This window comes from Natator depressus, chromosome 6 (genome assembly GCF_965152275.1).
Source record: "Natator depressus isolate rNatDep1 chromosome 6, rNatDep2.hap1, whole genome shotgun sequence".
Classification (NCBI taxonomy): Eukaryota; Metazoa; Chordata; order Testudines; family Cheloniidae; genus Natator; species Natator depressus.
The window spans coordinates 78,341,312-78,355,125 of record NC_134239.1 but is presented as its reverse complement, the minus strand read 5'-3'; positions in this window follow the sequence as shown (position 1 = coordinate 78,355,125).

Sequence of the window (13,814 nt, the reverse complement as noted above, 5' to 3'; positions counted from 1 at the left end):
GCCCCACAGTTCTGGGTTCAAGTACTGTTTCGTACTCTCACTCATTTCCTGTGAACAATGAGCACCAATGTTGTCTCGCTTCCTCCGGGAAGCCAATATCGCTGCTTTCTGTGCCATCTGTAAGGTTTACCACTGTGGACTTGAGAAGCATGAGAACTTCACCTCAGGAGGAGGCTATGAGGCCGTGCACACACTCGGATCCTGGACCACTGGAACCGACAGTGCACTGGCCATCGCCAGCAGTGAGTGCTCCTCCAAGCACCTCCCGCACCTTGGATCCAGCAGTCCCGAACAAGCTCAGGCACAAGAGTAGGAAGCACTCTCATGGACATAGAAGCAAGTCCTTATCAAGGGCTGCTTCTAAGAGCAGCATTTCCTACCTGAGCCATTTCAGGTCAGGTGAGATGTCGCGCGCCGACACCACTGCACTGGCACCTCAGGCAAAGAGGAAAAAGGATCCAACAGCAGCATCGTGGGACCTGGTTCCTGCTTGATCTGTGCCATCCCCTGCATGTGCACCACCAGTCCCACCACTGCTTCCACAACCTTCGCTGCAGCCGGCTCTGTGGACTCCACCTCGGTCTTCAGCTGCCTCCAAGGACACTCCCTGGACCCCCCAGCCATCTGGAGCCCCTTCTGTCCACACAGGAACTGGGGCTGTCCTACCCATCTTTGCTGTTGCTCTCCAGCCCCACTCTGGCAGACGAGCTGCCGGAGAAGACCATACCAACAGCACACCGTAGTCTGTGCTGCTGGCTCCCCCGCTCCTGGAGACATCTTTGGACTCTAAGGAGTTTTCTGGACTGGAGCCCACCTTCTTCCCTGTGTTCAGACGGAAATATCACTTCCACTCCCCCCCCCACCTTATCTGGCCGCTTATAACATGGCATTGATGGTGTGATACTGATACCCCGGGGCCCGCAGCACCCCCAGATCCCTACCCGTTGGCCATGTTGGACATCCTGGGACCCATACCGCCCTCGGTACCCACCCTCTCAGGCCTCCTACCAGTCTTTCCCAGCTCCTCCACTGGCACCAACGGGCCCTTAAGAGGCGGCAGAGGCAGGGGTGCTGGAACTTGTGATGCTGGGGGTGCTGCCGCACCCCCTGACTTGAATTGGTTTCCATCATAGAATCATAGAACTAGAAGCGACCGCAAGAGGTCATCTAGTCCAGTCCCTTGCACTCAAGGCAGGACTAAGTATTGTCTAGGCCATCCCTGTCAGGTGTTTGTCCAGCCGGCTCTTAAAAATCCCCAATGACGGAGATTCCACAACCTCCCTAGGCAATTTATTCCAGTGCTTAACCACTCTGACAGTTAAGAAGTTTTTCCTAATGTCCAACTTAAACCGCCCTAGCTGTAATTTAAGCCCATTGCTTCTTGTCCTATCCTCAGAGGTTAAGAAGAACAGGTTTTCTCCCTCCTCCTTGTAACAATAGTTTATGTACTTGAAAACTGTTATCATGTCCCTTCTCAGTCTTCTCTTCTCCAGACTAAACAAACCCAATTTTTCAATCTTCCCTCATAGGTCATGTTTTCTAGACTGTTAATCATTTTTGTTGCTCTTCTCTGTACCTTCTCCAATTTGTCCACATCTTTCCTGAAATGTGGCACCCAGAACTGAACACAATACTCCAGTTGAGGCCTAATCAGTGTGGAGTACAGCGGAAGAATTACTTCTCGTGTCTTGCTTACAATACTCCTGCTAATACATCCCAGAATGATGTTTGCTTTTTTTTTTTGCAACAGTGTTACACTGTTGACTCATATTTAGCTTGTGATCCACTATGACCCCCGATCCCTTTCCACAGTACTCCTTCCTAGGCAGTCATTTCCCATTTTGTATGTATGCAACTGATTGTTCCTTCCTAAGTGGAGTACTTTGCACGTACAGGGTTTAGCGGCTTTCAGCACCCCCACTATAGAAATTGTTCCAATGCCACTGGGTAGAGGTCAAGCTGGTACTGCTGGTTCCGCCAGTCCCTACAGCCGCTTCCTGCTTTCTGTATGAAGTGCTCATTCCTGCCTCCATGTCTCCCACTGATGACCACAGGCAGTATCAGGACCTATTACAAAGGGTGGCAACAAACCACCACTGGAAGAGGTGCAAGATCAGCAGCACCAGCTGCTCAACATCCTCCAGCCCAGGGACCCTCAAGGATGGCAATCCCCATTAATGATGCCATCCTCCAGTCCACACAAGCAATGCGGCACATCCCGACCTCCTGTATCCCCATGCGAACACAAGCATAATGGTGCTACTTTGTGCCAGCTAAAGGGGCAGACTTTTTGTTTTCCCACCCACCCTCCAGGTCCCTGGTGGTGCACAGACTGGGCGGCGAAAAGGCTACACCTTTTGGTGAAATTTGCAATTTCACATCACCAACTACCAGGCTTTGCTGGTCAAACATGATTTTAACACCTCCATCCAGCTGGCAGAGATCAAAGACAAGCTACTCCCATACCAGCTAAAACACTTCCAGACACTGGTGGATGAAGGGCGCTTCCTAGCCAAAGTCTGCCTCCAAGTGGCAGTCGATGTGGATGACACATCCTCGTGCTCACTTGTGACGGGCATTGTCATGCACCGTGACTCCTGACTGCAGTTGTCTGGCTTCTCTCAAATGGCCATAGAGGACCTCCCTTTTAACAAGGGCAAATTATTTTATTCTTAGACTGATGAGTCTCTTCATTTGTTAAAGGACTCGAGGGCCACGCTGCGCTTTCTGGGTTTCTGTACCCCAGCCCCACACCGCAAACAACAACGCCAACAATGTCACTTTCAGCTGTATATGCCCTACCCACCGTGCTACCACAGGCACCAGGAACCCCTATGTGGACCCCGGCATCAGTGTCCCACAGTCTGTGCCGCTGCCTTGACCCTCATCTACCAACAATGCAAGGCACACTTTTGAAATGTCGGTGGAGCTCTGCGAACCCTCCCCATTGCCACCCAGGGCCCCACATGTCATCTTTGGGGGCTATCTTGCCCTGTTTCCCCACAATAGGGGCAAGATCACCACAGTTGGGTACTGGAGATCATCCACTACAGATACTCCATGGAATTTCTTTAGTTTCCCCTGCACAGCCCCTTCCCCACCCCTTTCCCAGACATTTCCAGGGGACCCTACACATCAATGCCTTCTCCAACAAGAGGCTGAAGCTTTTCTTGCAAAGGATGCTATAGAGACCCTGGCACTTCCCTATGTGGGCAGAGGCTTCTATTCTCCATACTTCCTCATCTCCAAGAAGGGCAGAGGGTGCCACCCCATTCTCGACCTTCGCCTACTACCTGCCACCAGACTGCTTCACAATGCTGCTGGCCCTCATGATGAACCTCCAGCATGCACCACAGTCCACCATTGCCTCTCCCTCCTTGACCATATGGCAGCCTGCACATTCGTGACTCCACATGCACATTTACACATGCATTGCCTACAACTCTGGCTCCTTTCTGTTTACAGTCCCCACAGAGACCATCTTATGGCCAGGGTCATGGTTCCCCAGACAGTTCAGGCCTCCCTCACCTGGTGGACCGACCCTTCCAATGTTATGGTCAGTACCCCTTTCATCTCCACCACCCCACACATCACCATCACAACAGATGCCTCTCTTGTGGACTGGGGGGCACACCTACACAGTCTCACAACTCAGGGCATTTAGGTGCCATGAGAGGCCAGACTGCACATCAGTGTTCTGGAGCTCCAAACAGTTCAGCTAGCCTGCCAAGCATTTCTTCCTCTGACCCAATCACAGCACATGCAGCTCCTCTTGGACAATATCACAGCAGTCGCCTACATCAACAAACAAGGGGGCACCAAATTTCCATCTCTCTGTGTGGAGTCCATACACCTGTGGAACCGGTGCAGCCACCATCATGTCATACTCCAGGCCATGTACCTACCAGGCACCCAAAATTCCATAGTCGATGCACTCAGTAGAGCTCTCCATCTCAACCACAAGTGGGAACTACACAACCCCACTTTCTGCTACCTCTTCTGAATCTGGGTCACCCTATGTTGGGATCTTTTCACCACTTGCAAGAACTGCAAGTTGCCTCTTTATTGCTCCAGCAAAACCCTAGGGCAGTTCTCTCAAAACTATGTGCTTCTCCTGTCCTGGACAGGAGACCTCTGCTATGCCTTTTCCCCCCGTTATCTTTCTACTACAAGTCTACTGCGAGATTTGATGAGACCAGGTTCCCATACTGGCCGCGTCAGTTTTGGTTGCCAGACCTCTTCAGACACTCCGCACCTCTCTGCCTCAGATAATCCCAGACGTCCTCATGCAACAGCGGGGACGAGTCTGGCATCCCAATCCAGGCCTGCTTCACTTCACATTTTTTAGATGGAGCTCGAAGGTAGGCAAAGCCTGCTCCACATCCTTACTCAAAGCTGGAGGGCATCCACCAGGGCCTGCTACCAACCTAAATGGAAACATTTCACTGCTCGAGCTCACCATCACCACCTCCACCTCACCTCAGTGATATTTCCATTCCCATCATCCTTGATTACCGCCTCGAGCTCAAAATGTCGAACCTCACCCTAAGCTTTATCTGGGTCCACCTGGCAGCACTTAGTGCCTTCCTCCACCCAGTGGATGGCACCTCAGTGTTTATCCACCCGACCACCATCTGCTTCATGAGAGGTCTCCTCAACACCTTTCCCCCAATACTCTAGCCCATACCCCTGTGGGACCTTAATTTCGTCCTATCTGCTCTCATGAAGCCACCCTTTGAGCTGCTGGCAATGTGCTGCTTCTCCCATCGCTCTATGAAGGTTCTGTTCTTGGTAGCCAATACTTACGCTAGCTAGGTCAGCAAACTGGCAGCCATGATGGCTGACCCCCTCCCCCCCCAACCATGTTCTACAAGGACAAAGTCTCCTTATGGCTGCATCCTGAGGTCCTCCAGAAGGTGGAGTTGGAGTTCCACTTCAATCAGTTCATTTGCCTCCCTTAGTCTTCTGTCTGAAGCCACACTCTTCCAATGTGGACAAGATCCTTCACTCCTTCAACGTCCGTCATGCACTAGCCGTCTATCCCCATGAGACCCATGCTTTTCAGGCATCACCAAAGTTGTTTGTATCAATTGCAGACCAGTCCAAAGTAAAGCGCTCTCCTCCCAACGGATCTCAAAATGGGTCTCTGGGTGCATCCGGACATGCTACACTCTCTCCAACATACAGCTGCCAGATACAGTCACAGTGCACTCTACATGAGTGCAAGCTACCACATCAGCATACCTAGCAGATGTCTCGTGGCAAGACATCTGTCAAGCAGCGACATGACGCTCCATTCACACTTTCATCTCTCATTATGCCATCACCCAACGGGTGGCTGCAAATGCTTCCGTGGGCTGCGCCATATTACAGACTGCATTTCCTCCTGCATCCTTGATCCCATCTCCATGCTGATTACTGCTCACTATTCATGCACATTGGAATACATAAAGGGACCATCACTCGAAGAAGAGAGGGCTACTTACCTGTAACTAGAGGTTCTTTGAGATGCATAGTCCCTATTTGTATTCCAATACCTGCCCTCCATCCCCTCTGCTGCAGACTGGCATGCTCGGCAGTAAGAGGGTCACTGGAGAAGCATCGACCCACACAGCCTATTATACCTTTGGCTGGGAGTAAGAGGGGATGCACAACATGTGCACATCAGCACACGCTGCTACAAAAACCTGGCTCTGGCGGATGGTGTGCATGTGCATGCACAATTGGAATACAAATAGGGACCACACATCTCAAAGAACTTCCAGCTATAGGTAAGTAACCTTCTCTTCTACCAGAAGAAATGGATTGCTGATGGATATGCAACATCTGATGGTGAAAGCATTTTTATATTATTGGCATCATTCTGCACTATGCTACATTAATTTGGCTAATAATGCAATTACATCTTTACTATCCTGAGCATATATTTATGCTATTGAAATGCAGACTGTTTTTATGATTCTGCAATGCACCTCATGCATACTGTGAAGCATTTTAAATGAAATCCATCATGTTGACGGATTGTCTGAAACTTTGATCTTCATGAAAGAATATATTGTACAAGACAAAACCTTTCCTAATCACTGGTTATAATATATAATTGAGAAAAGTGTCTTCTTTCATCTGTTATACTAATTATGATGATGCCTATAAGGTTCAAAAATATATAAGGACAAGAATTTTCTTTGTTTCCTCAGTAAAGATTTCATTGTCTATGAAATAAAGCCGTGGTTCTTTTTGTTATGGATCGTGCTTTGGTATAGCTCTTCACTGCAGTTGTGCCATAAAAATGTCCTGCAGCCAAATGCCACCAAATTTCAATTATTGCTGAATGAAATACAGTGGTACCTCAGATACTGGAATATGACTGATGTATACCATAAATATTGATAAATATATCAACTTTGTACCATATATTAGTTATTCTTTATTATTCACTTCTAGTGCATTTATAATGATGATTAAGCACTGGACAGAAAAAACTTGTGGTCAGTTTCATAATTGCTTTTCACTGTATAAAAGAGAATTACATTTTCATCTGTAGTGATCCAATGGAAGTTTTTAATTGAAACCTATAATTTAATAGGAGCACAGTTAGTAGAGCATCTAATTTTTAATTGGAGGGCCAACGTTCAAGTTCTTGTAGGAAGATACTTTCAAGAGGAATATGAAGGTCTTTTGTGTAATTTTCAGCAGAAAAAGTAGTACTAGAAAGGAAACTGCTAATGAATACATGTAAACAGGGATGAAATTAGTTATTCACATGGTTGAGATTATTGAAATGCATTTTTTCAAATTTGTGTAAAAGAAAAACAAATATATACAATTAGGAAGTAAAGAATATATCTAACATGAAATATTTTTTAATGTATTAATAAGGTTTTATAATGTGGAAAACTTAAACCCGTTATGCAGCCCAACTGACCTACATAAAACTTGTAGGGAGTTAATGGAATCGGCAAAAAAACTTACTGTAGCACTAACAATTTTCTAAACTGTCAATAAAAGACTGGAAAAATATTAGGTTTTACCAATTTTCAGTAAAGCAAAGGGGGGGGGGAAGTGATCCTGATAAGCACTAAGGTTAAGACAGGTAAGCAGTTTTTTAAACATGCTTATTAACCTCACAGTATCCTTTTAAGTATTAAGTCCCAATATGAATAATGATACAATCTAAATCTGCAAAGTTACAGTGGCAAGCAGAGAATAGACGTGAACTTCCAGTTATCCTAAGGATCCCATCCTGCCAGGTATTGAGTCCCTTAACTCAAATTAAAGTCAATGGAACTGAGGCTCAGCATCTCTAAGAAGCACTCAGCACCCTGCACGTTAAGGACATAACTACAGACAGGAGCACTATGTCCATTGAGAGTTTCCATAAATTCAGCATCCCATCTACCCCCAAATTCACTAAAAATTTAACTCATTTTCAGAAAGTGCTGAATTAAGCACAACCCCTCACAGCATGGAAGTCTGAAGAAGCCATTTTCCTCATGTTTGCATTTTATTATGTAACACATTTAATGCAATGCTTTTCCACCCTCTTTCTTTCCATTTCTATTTTCTAAATAACACACATTAGGGCTGCTCTGACAGCCTGCCAGACTGGGGCCTTCATTTAGAGGGGAAAAAATGTATACTGCTTTTTGGAAGAGAGGGTTTTAATGGCTGTTATTGTAGCTCTCATCCTTTGGAAACAGTAAGCAAAGAGCCAATGTTAGTTTGTATATGAAAATATATACATATCTCATGGAGCAAGTTCACAAAACTGGAACTTTGTTTGTTTTAATGTTTGTTTCATCTGTGTGAAAGTCTAATGGGTCTAAAGAGGGAATGTCTAATCATGTTTGCATGCATTTGTGCAGCCTTTAGTTGTATACAGTGCCTATAACACTGCACGAGCCCTGAGTTACTGGCTGTTTTATGATTATTAATTAAGAGACCCCCCCATGATTGCTGGCTGTTTCGCAAGATTGACCTGGCCCACACAATTTATGAGATGTGGAGACAAGTAATGCAGTTGTACCTTATATGTACTATTTGTACATTTGTATATGTGCTACCCAAAGTTTCAAACCTTGTAAACTGGCTGCCTTGGCATTCTCCCAGTGCTGCAGGGTCTAAATAGTGGCTCTTATGCTATTCGCTTCTTGGCTACTGCTGTAGGGAGCATGGCCAAGGTAAGAGGTATGTGACCAGGATCCAAATTTGTGCAATCAGCCATGTGGCACTCTGGGTAGACAGGATTTGCACCATGATCAAGGAGCCACAAAGGTGGCTAAAAGTTAGATTTTTTCCTCCCCTGGTCAGATGCCAAACATAGCTCTGCTGGTCTGGAGGATCTGGGCCCATGTTTCCAGAGTAATCTCTGTCTGAATATAGTGTCCCCATATCTCTCCCAAACTACAGGGAGAAGTTGAGTGAGCTGGTCCACAGGCTAATTCCTTGCTACCAGGAGAGAGAGTTGTATCTGGAAGGTTGGGAGAGGTAGGTACAGATTTGGGGAAGGGGAAGGTTTTAAAATCTCTGGCCTAAACAAAATATACAATTGTGTGGTGTCAATCAAACCGCCATATCACACAACCATATGAGCATATGGTCTTGGGACCCATCACAGGGTGGCTGGCCCCTTTAAAATAAGTGAATCCAGCTGTCTTGATAACCAGTCAGGTGCTCTGAGGTTGGCTTTAATGAGGGGCAAGGACACACCTGACTCAGAGGATTAGTAGGGAGATGTATACAGGAAAAGGGGGAAGCTACAGATGGGCAACATAGGCAAGGGGCTGAGGGTTGAGCTTGTGGACAGGCTCTGTGGAAAGCTGAATCCTGAGACAGGGCCAGAAAGAGAACAGCAGGAAGCTGCTTGAAAACCCTTCTGGAAAGAGGATAAGCCCAGAGAGGGCAGAGATTTAAATAACAAAAGACTAGGCCGATCCTGTGATTGGTGGATATTACCAGTTGACTCCTGGGGAAAAATTGAGGCTTACACCCAGGAAAAGTTGATGGAATGCCTGAAGAAGCAAGTGTGGAGAAGTAGGGATTGACCAAGCTTTAAGGAGCATGGGCAGAATTATCTGTAATGTTAACAAACGAGCAATGGGGTAATGAAATACAAAAAAGTCAGTGCAGTAATAGAAGAAAAATGAAAGAGAGGCACAGCCCTGACTGGGCTAGTGTCTACATTCAGCCTGCAGAGGGTGTGTGTGAATGACCACAGCCTACAATGGGACCTTATACTTAAATGTATTTGCATCTTTTCTCACTGTAAACCAAAAGCATCAGATGCCAGCATCAAATCTTCAAGGTAGTGTCTTAGAAATTATAATAAAACTATTTTTAATAGATTTCAAGCTCTCCTTAAAAGGAATACTTTGTCTTCCCTTTGTGTTTTCCAATTCCTTTTTGCCGTTTTCTCTATTGTTGCTCTGCTCTACTTATCTTTCTTTCTCAACCCCCACCCCCAAACCATTAAATCCATCCTCCCGTCACAAGTTTATTTATTCTAAAATCCTATGTCTAGATCTCGCATTTTGCTTTGCTCTTCTTTTCTGAGCCTCCCTCTTCTGAGTTACTCCCATCAACCTTTTTGTTTGGTTCTGAACCTGTTCTCTCTCTTTCTGCCCCTCCCCTTAGCTACTTGCTAACGGAAGCCAATTTGATATCTGGAAAATATTCATTAATGTTCCAAGGAGAAACAAAATGTCTAGTCAGCTAAAACAGCATCCTGTAGGGAGCATCCTTGTTTCCAAATAATATGTGGATTCTTCCACCTGCCTCTTCTGCTGGTCTTGCCCTGTGAAAAAAAATTAAATTAGAGAGCTTTTTTTTCCACAATGCTACAAGTTTTAATTTGTTTATGTAGCTGATATAATTACGCAGACAGGAGAATATATCTCCCCTGTGGTATCTGTGGCTCTAGTTTCTAACAATGTGTTTTAACTTCTTGTGGAGCTCCCGCTGCTCACAGATGGAAGAAAGTTTTATCCCTGGTAAGATAATGCTACTCAGATAAGTAACTGAAAAATGTGTGTGTGTGTGTACGTACACACACACACAGAGAGAGAGAATTACCAGCCCAGAAATATCACAGATCAGTAAAAGTACTGATCCTTCTCTTCCACTGGGTCTTTAATAGCTCCAGTTGCTCTGGACTTTGATTTTACACATCATCTGAAAGGGCTGCATTTGTGTGTGTGTGTCACTGTACATGTCTCTGATTGCATTGATTCCTTTCATCTGCTTCCACCGTGTGACTTGCTCTGTAGCCACAAAGAGCAACAGTTTTGAATAGGCAAATTAATATGATCATGGCTAGGTTTGTGATGAGCTGTGATAACTGCTATTGACTGGCTAGAAATTGCATACACACAGGCAGTAACATCCTATTATTTTAGTTACTCTGCTCCTTCCCTCCTGCTTCTTTCATCCATCTGTTATGTCTTGTCTTTTCGATCATAAGCTCTTTGGGGCAGGGATTGTCATTTAGTGTATGATTGCACAATAACTAGACTAATAAGACTCTGAATTGGATAGGTATAAAGGGATTGCTTCACAGAAAAACTGTCACATGGTTTCTTCTGTATTAGAGCTAGGAAAGGCCAAGAATTCTGAAATATTGGTGGGAAAGCCATGAAAGTGAGACTCTTAGCAAGGGAGACTGGGAGGATACAGAGAGGCAGACAGAGAAGGGTTTTAAGTGGAAAATGAAACTGCAGCTGTATGCTGCATATGGATGGCTAAAGTTCACCATCGTGCTTTTCAAAGGAACAACAAAATGATAGAGTAGCTGCTCAACTCTCTGGTCATATTAGCAATATTCAATATTAGAGCTATTGGAAAATGGGGATTTTCTTTCAAGGAAAAATTGAACAGTTGCAAATTATTTTCCATTCCAAATCTGAACAAAATGTCAAAAAAAGTTCACCAAATGGAAAATTCGGAGACGTTTCAAATCAGGAATCTCAAAATGGAAGATTTCCACATATTTGACCAAATGTTTCAACATGTCAAAATGATTTTTTTTCTATTCAAATTGACACTTCAAAACAATTTTTAAATTTTAAATCTCTTTGAATTTTTGCATTTTAATTCTTTTCATGAAAACAACTCAAAACTGACACTTTCCTGTAGAAAATTACAATTTTGACAAAACTATATTATCCAGTGAGAATTTTTCATTCAGAAATCTTTTATCTTTATTAACTATAACATGTCTTTGGTAAGTTTTAAGATACACATACTCAAAATATGGGGGTCATTTGTTAAAATGTTACCATTGTGATAGATGGTGGCCTATTATCCACTACACGCAAACTCACATTAAAGGTTAATTAAGTTCCGTTCACTCCTTGTGGGTTTAAAATAGAGTGCTATCTGAAGGCATCCCATCTCCTTTTACTGTAAATTAGGACTATGGGAGGATGAAGTGCTCTAAATATTAGTCCACGGAGATGTGTGTATCGTGTGTACACGCCACTTCTTTTCACCCATGTGCCCTATTCTTGTCCTGATTTTCCATGCTGTTTTCAGCCAAAAGGACACACAAACCTGCCTTGCAATACTTATGCACAGCACAGCAAAAAATAGTAAATATGCCATCTCTATTCAGCAATAAGCCTTGCGTTCATTTCTGTTGTTGTTTCCATGTGCCATTCTTCAGCATTTCAGACAAGCTGAAAACAGGTCTGTTAAAAGTTGTAACACACTCAAACCTCTTGACAGCTACTATTCTTCACTGAGACCGTGAACAATTGCAGAGCTGCCAGCATCTGGAAATAATAGCTGTACATACAGGATCATTTGTAAGACCGATGGCTGAGGCAGGTACCATTTATCTGCCAGCCACAGTTTCATAACTCCTAGCATCCTTTCATGAGGACAGCATCACAGAAGTATTAGTATTAATTATCATAACTCATTAGATAAATATTAGATTAAAAAACCTCCCCTCTTCCCAATTCTTCCTCCTATAAAGCAAACTCTTCATTAGCACACGGAGAAAAAAAGAGAATGTGTGCTTTTGTTGTTCACTGTCTGTCTGCTCCATTTTCATGTGGCACAGTGATATGTAAAGTTGTTTTGGCCACCGTTGTTTTCTTCTTTCCTGGTACTCACCCTGTAGAGTTCTTATTTCAATAACTGGACACTTTCCCCGTTACTGGGCTTACCAGTCCCTCACCCTGAATGATGGCACCAGGACTAAACTGTCATTCTTTCAGAGTGCACTATGTGATATGGATTTTACCCACTAAGTATCTGAGCAGTTCTCATTGTATTTAATGGCCACAGTTTGTCCCGGCTATCTTTAGCATAGAAACGGAGACATGCAGTTCCGTACTGTGTATGAAATGCATGCCTGTGCCTGTCACAAGGCAAAATGTAATGGGAGATTTTCGAAAGCACCCAATGGAGTTAGGAGCATAAGATTAGTTGAAAGTGCGTGGAATGAGGTTGATTTGAATAAATGGGGAATCCCAAGACAATTCTTACACTTTTTCTAAAAATGTTGAAGTATCATCACTTGCAACCCTCCTGCTGCTTGTGTACTATAAAAGCAGAATTGTCTTTTAAGATTTTTCACAGGGGAGTCTCACAGCTCTGATCTTTAATCCATATAAACACTGCAGAAACGTTGACCGGTCCTGACACTTCCCCCATAAACACTGAGCAATCAAAATGTAACCCTCATGGAATTCTCTAACAAATGCAACTTCCCCTGCAGCAGGCTATTCCATTAAAGACATTTCTTCATATGAATCACCCAACCTGTCTAAACTCAGTTAGGAAGTAAAAGTGTAACCTGCATCTGGGCCACACTCAAACCTCTGAGTCATCACCCGTTGATAAACATTTTGCCACGAGACCCACTTCATTGCAAGGATTATTAGCTTGTTATGTGGGAACTGATGCTGACAATAGCACAATGATGTTGTTTGCGTGTATGGATGTTTTGAAAGTGTATTTTGCCAAGTCTCTCTCCTTTCTTACCTAATGCTTATTTGTTGTTCATATCACTTAAACTGTGGCCATGTCTACACTTACCGGGGATTGGCGCTGCTGTGATTGATGTAGCAGGGGTCGATTTAGCAGGTCTAGTGAAGAACAGCTAAATTGATTGCAGAGCGCTTTCCAGTTGACTCTGGTACTCTACCGGAACAAGAGGAGTAAGGTAAGTTGATGGGAGGGTGTCTCCCGTCGATGCAGCATGGTGTAGACACCACAGTAAGTTGACATAAGCTATGTCACTCCAGCTACATTATTAGAGTAGCGTAACTTAGGTTGACTTACCCCAGTAGTGTAGACGAGGCCTGAGTAGCTTTCACAATTCAGGTTTCATTAATAGGACGAATCCTCTTTACCCACAGTTAACCAATTTGAAAATATTGTTGGCTGTTTGGGCAATCAGGTTGGCTGACCCATTGGCTTTTAATTTTGGAAATCCAAATCTAGCCCTACCCAGACTGATTTATGACTTGTTACCTTAGAGATCTGTGATGCCATTTTGACACACAGTCCAATGGGGGCAAAGGACAAAGAAAGTTCGCCTGCCCCAGAGGAAACTGTGGAAGAAATTAAACCTTCCATTGTAAGGCCCTTTCAGAGGGTACAGCACATATCCCGGCGTGGCTAGCTAGCTTCACTGGTTGTTTCTGAATGGTACAGCATAAGTTTTCTGGCCTTCAGGTTTTTGTATTGGAACATTATTGGCAACACAATTTGTATAATTGAGTTGCGTAAGTCAGAACAAGCTGCTATTTTGTTCAAGCAGTTTCACTTGTTTTTACTCTAGGGTGCAAATCCCATCCCCAACACCC